The 10356-nt window shown below is 40.0% G+C and overlaps 1 long non-coding RNA gene across 5 annotated transcripts; it reads left to right on the top strand.

The window, feature by feature from the left end:
* The first annotated feature begins 785 nt into the window (after positions 1–785).
* LOC109959284 (uncharacterized) lies at positions 786–3871 on the top strand. 5 transcript variants are annotated; one of them, XR_002274814.1, is made up of 4 exons: positions 2504–2675; positions 3318–3404; positions 3610–3692; positions 3755–3871. It is a non-coding gene; the product is annotated as an uncharacterized LOC109959284 (long non-coding RNA). The 5 variants fall into 5 exon arrangements; XR_002274815.1 differs by lacking the exons at positions 2504–2675; positions 3755–3871 and adding an exon at positions 786–1092 and having other exon boundaries at positions 3610–3747; XR_002274813.1 differs by lacking the exon at positions 3755–3871 and having other exon boundaries at positions 2505–2693; positions 3610–3747.
* Positions 3872–10356: the final 6485 nt, after the last annotated feature.

Below are 10356 nucleotides of genomic sequence, written 5' to 3'. Positions count from 1 at the left end.
TTTTTTTGAACACACCCCTTTCAACTAATTGCCCAATTGCACAGCCTTAAGAGCGTGCATATCATGAATGCTGGGTCTTGTTTGCTTTCTGAGAATCTACTGCACCTACTGGTAACTTGTTTGCCATGTAGCAATAAAAAAATATACTAAAAACCTGGATTATTCTGGTTAGTCACATTGTACTGCTATTATTTTGAACAATACTGTATATACAAAATAAAATTAACTTGGATCTTCAAGGGGGGGCAGGGCGCCCCTCTAACACTGCTGCAGATAAGATCCGAAACACTGACGGTGATATTCATATACAGTATCTTTCTCCCAGAGCCTCCAGTCCTACTGGGAGTGCTGGTGTTAGGGCCCTTCATGTACTCCAGAGACCCTCAACTCCATCACTGGATGGACATGGTCAACACTCTACAGGAGCCAGTGAAGCTGTGGCACGGATTGAGCAGAAACATTTAAGCCACCAAACGTGAACAGATCCACAGACACACATGTGCATGTACATACACACATAGTCTGAAATAATAGTATAAAAGTGCTAATAAATGTGTTCGTAGTTAAAGGCGATTTCCATCTGCTAATAAAAGCGTGTCTAGATGAAAGGTGTGTTTGTAAATTGCATGTGATTTTTACTTTGTCAGTGTGTGCACGGAAGATATTTCAAAGCTGGACCCTGAGAAAGTTCGGCGCTGTTCCCCACTGCAAGTGGGCCACACAAAGAGGAAGTAAAGATTGAAGTTTTTTTTTTTTTTGGTGTGTGCGCCAGGCGAGCAGCTTTCAGTGGGGAAAATAAATAGAATATATAAATGTATTAACGTTATGAAAAGACGTTCTCACAATACAAACACTGAAACATCTCCTACCTTTTCCCCTTAATACATCCGTGGAAAGAATGGTTCCCATCGTGTGATTCGGTATCAAGCTGTTATATGTTAATAGGACGTACAACAGTTGAATTTAGTTTATTGTTATAATCGGTCCTATTGGTGTTTGTGTCTGGTTTGGCACCATGAAGATAAACGAAAACACTTTACTGGAGGGACACAAAGTTGTGTTGGTTCCTTACAATGCAAACCACGTGACCAGGTAACGTTAATATTAACACCTGATCAGTTTTGTTACACACGAGAAGCCTGTCACTTTGTTATTTTATTTTCCTCTGCTGATATCTTTAGTGATGAGTGTTTGAATGTCATTTCTTTACTATCAATGTTTAAACCTGGCGGATGGGTTTTATTTTGACTTGTAAATAAGTTCCATGTAGTAGCTTTTCTGGAGATTTCCATCGTATAGTACAGTCTCATTTGTCATGGAGCATTTGAAAGCTTTTTGTCCGTGCTGTGGCACAAGGTGAAGAAATAACTTAGGACAGATGACCCAGCTGTCAGCTTTTGATCCTTTGACAGTTTAAAGTCTCTTTAACTGGCACAGCCGAAACAAAATGTCAGGCTAGGTATATATCTATAGCCTACTACAGTCAGACGTGCCAAATAAGAAACATGGTCTTCAACATGAGTTCATGTTTATTTTAAATTTTATTGTGTCAGCTGGAAACCATACAACCATGTAGTGTACTCGAACAGGAATGTGCATGGCGAATCAAATCCCAAACAATCAATTAACCAATAAATGACACGTCTCGATTGCACTTCATTTTACTGACCACGAGATGGTCCACTACTCGTGCACTGTATCATAAGCCTCGGGTAATGAACCATTTATTGAATACTATGTCGAAGCTTCAACATAGCCTCGATCAGCCATCACTGTTTGACACCCCTCCTTATTCATACTCAATATTAGTGGTTTTAGATTTTATTTAAAAAATAAATGGTAGGAATAAGCTACAGTTTTCCCTAAAAGCCTAAAACATGTCTTGTAACTTTTCTTTTTCTTGTTCCTTCTCCTCAGCACACACTCAGGTTGCCATTTATTTGTGGTACACAGCATTACACCAATCTCAACAAGTGACCCATTACTGCCTGCTAGTCAAATTAATGGCAATTTAATGGTACAAATAACAATGTACAGTATGCACAATTTTTGTGAGCATGTGTAGGAACGATTTGTACGTAAAGGCGTTTCTGAACATGTGAATAAAATCTGTAAACAAATTATGTTACACAAAAACACTGAAAACAAGCCTGTTTGTGAACATCTGTGTACAGGCAGAAAGTAGCAAATTGCACATACACCTGTATGTAGCAGTGCTGATGTTTAGTGTGAATCACACTTCAATCTGATTGGACAAAGATCAGAGGATATAGGCACTTATTACGTTGTTTGAGAGCACAGCGTTAAACAAGGTAATATGATGTGAACTGAGTGAGATTATTTTGTTATAGTAGTAGGTCGGTTATTCATTCTGATCCACACTCCAGTCTAGAAGATGGCGGTAATGCATCTAAAGCTGTTTGCCAATTGCCATTAAACGGCAGAAGAAGAAGAAGAATCTGATTGGACAGTGACAGTTCAATCACAGAGCATAGTCTAATTGTCCAATCAGGTGGCAGGTGGGTACTATAAAGTAGTCTCCAAAGGCACGGCCGCTCTTTTGCTGGTCAGTGGGTTGCATTAGAAACTTGTAGGAAATTGCAGTAAACATCTCGTGTTTCGTTTTGTATGTAGGCAGCGCGCAGGTGTTTCGCTGTTAACACAGTTGTCCAAATGTATGTTTTCTATTTCAGGTGGGATACTTTATCTAGCGTTAGCCGAATGCTAATGTAGGACGTTAGCAAAACTCTGCTAGCAAGAAAATTTTCAGTGGTAATGTTAGTCGTCCGGTGCTCTTTTGCTTTGGTTTTATATGCCCCATTAATGTAAATGCCCTTTAAATTTAATGTTAATCGCGCACCTCGACAAAAAAACGCCGACCGGTTTGGACCTCACCAGGTCTTCATCAGCACGGAAACTTAACATTACCTCCGGGTACTCCGTCTTCCTCCCACAGTCCAAAGACATGCAGCTTAGGTTGATTGGTGTCTCTAAATCCTCCATAGGAGTGCGTGTGTGGTTGTTTGTCTATGTGTTAGCCCTGCGATGGATTGGCGACCTGTCCAGGGTGTACCCCGCCTTTGCCCGATTGCCGGCTGGGATTGGCTCCGCACCCTCGTGACCCCGTCAGGGATTAAACGGTAGAAAATGAATGAATGAATGAATGAATGTTCTATCTGTAATGTTTATGGCAAACATTGTCATAACATAGTGATTGACCATTGCTCTCAAGTGAAACAGCTAATTGATAGTATTCACTGTGGATAAACTTGTAAGTAACTTTGAATAAGCTGATTGTGTTAATTCTGTCGTCACAGGTCCTGATCCTCCAAATGTCTGGAAACAAGGCATCCATGGCTCTGGAGTTCTTCCTTGATGCTGCAAAGAAACCTGACTACATCCAGGTATTCCTGTCTTTGATAACTTCTGTGCACTTCGCCATATCAAGTTAAACTATTCTCTAAATTAGACTTTATAGTAGTAACTCTGCTTTTCAGTCATTTAAAGTTGACAACTTGCCTATAGGCAACCTTGTAGAATAAGTTTTGTCAACTTAAACACTTGCATCTTAATTTGATTGCATTTTTCTCCCACTGCCTCCAATCCAAGATCTTGACATTGTTCGATGGAAGAGTCCTTTCCTGTGAACAATGCAAGACTCAGTCCTGTCAACCCTTCATGAGGACATTGAGGTAAGAGCAACTAGGACAATTTTTGTAAAAACTATTGGCTTAATTATCTTCATTTTTTCCAGGTGTGGCTCATGCTTGGAGTACACTGAAGAGTTTTGTCTTTAATAAAACAATAAAGCCATTAGAACTCAAACTTTCTTGTAATGAAGGGGGAAAAAAACCAGAACAAGGCTGAAAAGTCAAACAGGCCTAAAGACCACTTTTTTTTATGGCACTGTTCAGGTCTTGGTTCCTCATTGTATCTAGTAAAGAACTAAGACCCAAACCTGTGCCTTATGGTAAAACACAAAGCAGAACCAGCAAGTTTAAGTTGCAATAGCTTTATTAAAAAGAAACAACCCACATCAGAACAAAGCTGAAAATGCTGCTGAAGTTTTGGCTATAAAGACTCCATAACTGTGGTCCAGGCACACGCAGTGCAACAGCAGGGAGAAAATGAGGTATTCCGCCTTGATGCCACCCATAGGGATTTCCCATCTTAAGCAGCTGGCTGAGCTGGCATTGAGAGCCTGCAAAAAAAGTTTGGTAAACACTTTCAATAATAAATGGTGCATTTATAAATAAACTTGGCTGTCTTTATGCATATCCTCAAGAAAGCTGCTGTGATCTTCTGGCCACAGGACATCTGGTTAAGGACTACCTAAGGGAGAAATGGAAAAAAGTTTTGAGTTTAAAGCACAATATGCTCTATGAAACAACCCATGTTTGATACATTTGCTTAATTTTGAAGCAAAGACTTAGTGGGCACATTTGTATCTTAGCAGTGAACATGTACATACAAACAGATATGCATGCAGAATGGACACCAAAGGTTGAAATAGCCGTCTCTAAATTACTGGTGGCAAGTCCCAAGAAAAGGCCATACTGCTGGGTTCATCACCATCAAGCCTATAAGGAATATTCACTTGAATTGCCAGTCAATTTATGAAACAGACTATGCAAATGTGATCTTTAACAGCAATTTAAACTACTCTGCAGTTGTGAACCACCACATTTAAGCACTAAACTGAATATTAAATCTCAATGTCTGAACAATAACCCCTGAATTGTCTGGAGGTTTGTCGTGCGAGCCCACAAAGCTTTGGGTCGTCATCTTCACTGGGCCGTGTGCCTCCAAGTTCTGGAGTTGATGTACTCAGCAGGTCTTCAGGTGCACTGTATAATATACATATGAAAAGTGTTGAACTGAACTACAAATATTGTACAAGGTTAATCCTACAGCAAGTGAACATGAGTAATAAAGTACTATCAAGTACTAGTCCAGTCAATACAATTCTACTTTGAACAAAATGTTGCAGGTATATTTTAGCAGCTTTGTAGGTTTTGATCATAGCACAAGGTCTATATTCAAAATTTAATATGAAGCCAACAATTGATGAGAAACCTGTAATTACAAGCGCTACGAAAGCTAATGAATCCACCATGAGTGAGATTGTCACCTACCTTTCACTGCACCGCTACCTTTATTCCTGGCATCGTTTCCACTGTGAATGAAACCTGATATTTTGAATATTAATTTAAACAAAAGGCTTCTCGGACCGTTAATGAAGACTGGTAGCTGATGGTTTGTCTGGACTTTAATCCAAACGGAGGCTCCGTCTCACACAGACATGGCAGAAAACCTCTTTACTCACGTACCAACCTAAAAAGGTTTGTCCACTACAACAAAGAAATCCGTGTCAAAGACCAGTGTCCTCTAAACATTAGTGAACGTGTTGGGTGTTTAAAACAAGAAGGTGCTAACGTCAATCTATTCCAGATATATTAGATATGTAACACTTCCCATAACGCTGTCAGTCAGACTACAGAGCCAACGGGGGATAGGTGGCTAGTTACCGCCAAAATCTCATAGAACGACGTTTTAATAAACAAATTAACCTCATTGTTAAAATGAACATGCTAAACCAAAACAATAGGGTATCGGAAGGCTGACCACATATAGAACTAATCAGAGGACACATGGCTGGTTTGTCTTCAGCCCGAAAGGCTTCTTGCTAGCAGAGCTTTGCTAACGCTACACGCTAACACTAAACTCCCGTTAACGCCAGATAAAGTAACCTTATATCTGCATACACACAGAACGCTACACATTATATTTTAACTCCAAAAGATCTACGGTGGATCAACCGCATCACCAGTGAGCCATGGCCGTCCATGTCCCCGTCACCAGTGAGCCATGGCCGTCCATGTCCCTATCACCAGTGCGCCATGGCCGTCCATGGCCCTATGGTGTTGGTGGTGGTGGGTGGGTGGGGGTTAGTATTGCTGCAGATAAGATCAAAACACTGGCACAGTGGTATTCATATATCTTTCTCCCAGAGCCTCCAGTCCTACTGGGAGTGCTGGTGTTAGGGCCCTTCATGTACACCAGAGGCCCTCAGCTGCAGCACTAGATGGACATGGTCAACACTCCACAGGAGCCGGTGAAGCTGTGGCACGGTTGGGCAGATACATTTAAGCAACCAAACATGAACAGATCCACAGACACATGTGCATGTACATACACAGAGTCTGAAATAATAGAATAAAAGTGCTAATAAATGTGTTCGTTTGTAAAACGCCTCGAGGCGATTTCCATCTGCTAATAAATGCGTGTCTAGATGAAAGGTATGTTTATTTGCATGTGGTTATTACTTTGTCGGTCTGTGCACGGCAGATGTTTCCACGCTGGATCCTGAGAAAGTTCGGTCGCTGTCCCCCACCGCCCCCCAGTGCGCATGTGCAGTGGACCCCAGAATGTGGAAGAAACCCGGAAGAAAAACAAATTTGCCCCCCTGTGCACCAGGCGAGCAACATTCAGTGGGGGAAATAAATAGAATACATGAATTTATTAACGTTATGAAAAAACATTCTCACAATACAAACATTGAAAAACCTCCTACATTTTCTTCTTAATACATCCATGGGAACAATTGTCTCCACCTTGTGATTCGGTTTCCAGCTGTCATGTTAATGGGACGTACAAGGGTTGAATTTAGTTTATTGTTATCAGTTTTATTGGTGTTTGTGCCTGGTTTGGCACCATGAAGATAAACGAGAACACTCTACTGGAGGTTCCTAGTTCCTTACAATGCAAACCACGTGTCCAGGTAACGTTAACATTAACACCTGATCAGTCACATGGGAAGCCTGTCACTTTTATCTTTTATTTTCCTCTGCTGATATCTTTAGTGATGAGTGTTTGAATGTCATTTCTTTACTATCTATGTTTAACCCTCCCGTGGACTTAGACTGGTGATAAAATGTGTTTTATTTTTCAAGCCATTTTGACTGTGTTGAATGAATGTAGCTCAAATTTGCTGCAGGTTATTTATTTTTTAAAAACTTAAAAATTGAGGTCTCACTTCCTTGTATTTGCCTAAAATGGCTAAAATAAAAAATAGTCACACATATGTACCTAGGTTACTGTTACTCACCGTTAAAAACCATTAAAAATGCTTTTTTTATGCCAAATATATCGTATCATGTCATATTTCAATGCCCTGAAGAAATATACAATTTAAAACGAGGGTCTCAAAATGCAATTTTAATAGTTGACCAGCAGATGGTGACGCGAGACCATTTTCAAACCCTGCAATTCATCTAAATTTCACTATTTTTCACCGTTTTTGCAAGGGTGACATGCTAAAATCACCGAAAATGATAAAGTGTGTACCACTATTGTGTGTCATATCAATATGATTTGTGTGTGTGCGCGTGTGTGTGCTTGCACTTTTGTAACTGTGTTTATGCCCGTGTTCGGATGTGCACGCGCCTAAGTACTTCTCGCTGCATAAAGCCAACCACGTAGGTTGTGGCGCATTCGTGCATGGCTGACGCCGCTCGGATTTGCTCATGTGCACTCCATGAGTTGTGTGTTTGCGTGTGTCTCTGTGTCCGTCCGTACGTGCATGCATGTGTGCGTGTCCGACTTCATAAGGCCTTTCTCTTACAAGGCCGCAATCTATTTTATAAACAATTCAAGATGAGAAGCAAAAACTGCACACCCTCTCTCCTACATATCACGACGGGGCAGGAATGTGCTGCTGCTCAGTACCAAGCACCGTGTTCACGATGTTGGCGGGGGACAGAAGAAGACGCCAGTGATGATTGTAGACTACAACCGCTGCAGATCTTGTCATGGAACTGCAGGGTGGTGGTGCTGCTGCAGGCCCCTCTGAGGAGCAAAGTCAAGGACAGACGGCAGTGACACTTGTGCACAAAAAAGAGAATTGGAGGCACCTGCTGTTAAGTGTCACAAGTTTATCTGCAAGAACCCCACTCCCTTTCTATTTGCAGCCTCTGCTGTGCTTGAGCTGGACTAATACACAGAGTGATTCAAGGTTAATGTTTTTCAGTGTTGTAAACAAATGTTCTGGTTCAGACTAATCTTGTATTTTTTATTATTTATTTTTAGAACACAACAGGGTAATATGAATTTGACATTTTACAGATGTTTTTGTAAGAAGCCATTTTTTTGCCACTAGCCACTTAAAATCTGCAACTGCTGTGCTGTGGTTTGTACATCTCACTCATTTCCTGTGTATCTCTCTTTATATCTGGACACTATACACTGTGTGCACAATTATTAGGCAAGTTGTATTTTTGAGGATTAATTTTGTTATTGAACAACTACAGTGCTCTTGGTCAATCCAAAATAAACCTCAAACCTAAATATTTAAGAAAGTAAAAGTGAGGTTTTGGCTTTCTTAGGAGAATGTCTATGTGTGCACAATTATTGGGCAACTGTTAGTGTGCAGAATTATTATGCAACTAAATGAAAAATTTCCCATCGCACTTGTTTATTTTCATCAGTTAATAATAAACAAACTCAAAACTTAAAAATTATTTTGAGACCATCTTCAACCCGAAAAGGTCCAACTAGCTCATCTTTAATAATACCAGTCCATACCAGTACCCCGCCTCCACCTCGCTGGCGTCTGACTCTTAAGTGGAGCTCTGTACCCGTTACTGATCCAGCCCCAGGCCCATCCATCAGGTCCGTCAGGAGTCACTCATCTCATCAGTCCATAAAACCTTTGAAAAATACATATTTCTTGGCCCAGTCTTGATGTTTAAATGTCTGTGTCTTGTTCAGCGGTGGTCGGGTTTCAGCCTTCCTTACCTTGGCCATTTCTCTGAGCACTGAACACCTTGTACTTCTGGGTACTCCAGGTAGGTGACAGCACTGGAGCATAATGTCTTTCTTCTCAAATCTTTGGCAGTTCATTTGTGTCTTTATTTTCTCAACATGTTTCTTGCGACCCTGTTGATTGTTTGCAACATAACATTTGATGGTTCTGTGATCACGCCCCAATATCTTATTTTCAAGAGTGCCGCATCCCTCTCAAAGACTTTTTTACAATTTTTGACTTTTCACAGTCAGTTAAGTCTCTTTTTTTGGCCCATTTTGCCTGAGGAAAAGAAGCTGCCTAATAATTATGCACACCTTGAAATAGGGTGTTAATCTCCTTAGGCCACGTACTTGCTTGCCTAATAATTGTGCTCAGTGTGGATGGACCTTGAAACAGGGTAATATCCTTATGCCACACCGTTGCTCATTGCACATATACACATCACCTGATATGCTTAAATCAATAATCATTCAAGTTTATACAGCTTGGAGTTGGAAGATATGCATAATAATCACTGTGTAGAAGTTTAAATTTTCCACATCTCTTGAATTACTGCACATTTTTCTGCAATTCAGTCTTGTACCATGTTCATCATTAATTAATTGGAGAATCAACCTGTGGTGGAGCAGGAAAAATAATAAATGCAAAATCACCATGGGAATGCAGAGAGTAGTGGATTGGATTGATGCAGGTGTATAGTTTGTTGTAAGATGACTTACAGAATAAACAACTTTTAAATAGTATTTTTGTGTGTTTGTCAGGAAAAGTAAACTGCTCCTAACATTCACTACTATCCTGTGTTGACTAAAAATAAATAGATGGATAAATCGCTCGGTTCTGATTCCTTAGATATAAACTACATTTGACGACGTGTGATAAGCTGCTTTGCTAGACTTGTCAAAGCAACTGAAAATTCTTGCATGCATCTCTGTGCAGTATTTATTTGAAACCCCTCTTTATTCATACTAAATATTAGTGGTTTTAGATTTTATTAAAAAAAAATAAATGGTAGGAATAAGCTACAGTTTTGCCTAAAAGCCTAAAACATGTCTTGTAACTTTTCTTTTTCCTGTTCCTTCTCTTCAGCACACAGTAATACCTGCCCTTTAGTGGTGGCATTACACAAAGCATTACACCAATCTTAACAAGTGTGACCCATTACTACCTGCTAGTCAAATGAATGGCAATTTAGTGGTGCAAACAACAATGTATGTACATAGTCACAATTTTTGTGAGCATGTGTAGGGAAGATTTGTACATAAAAATGTTTTTGAAAATCTGAATACAATCTGTAAACAAATTATGTTACACAAAGACAGAAAACAAACGTGTTTGTGAACATCTGTGTACAGACAGAAAGTAGCAAATTGCACATTCAACTCTATTTAGGAGTATTGAGGTTTAGTGTGAATCACACTTCAGTCTGGACAAAGATCAGGGGATATAGGATACAGAGCAATTACTACATTTTTAGAGAGCACAGCGTTAAACAAGGTAATATAATGTGAACTGAGTGAGGTTATTTTGTTATAGTAGTAGGTAGGGGCCGT

The sequence above is a fragment of the Monopterus albus genome, unplaced genomic scaffold (genome assembly GCF_001952655.1).
Source record: "Monopterus albus unplaced genomic scaffold, M_albus_1.0 scaffold38.1, whole genome shotgun sequence".
NCBI lineage: Eukaryota > Metazoa > Chordata > Actinopteri > Synbranchiformes > Synbranchidae > Monopterus > Monopterus albus.
Note: the sequence above shows the minus strand (reverse complement) of the source record. Positions and strands in the feature narration are given on the sequence as shown.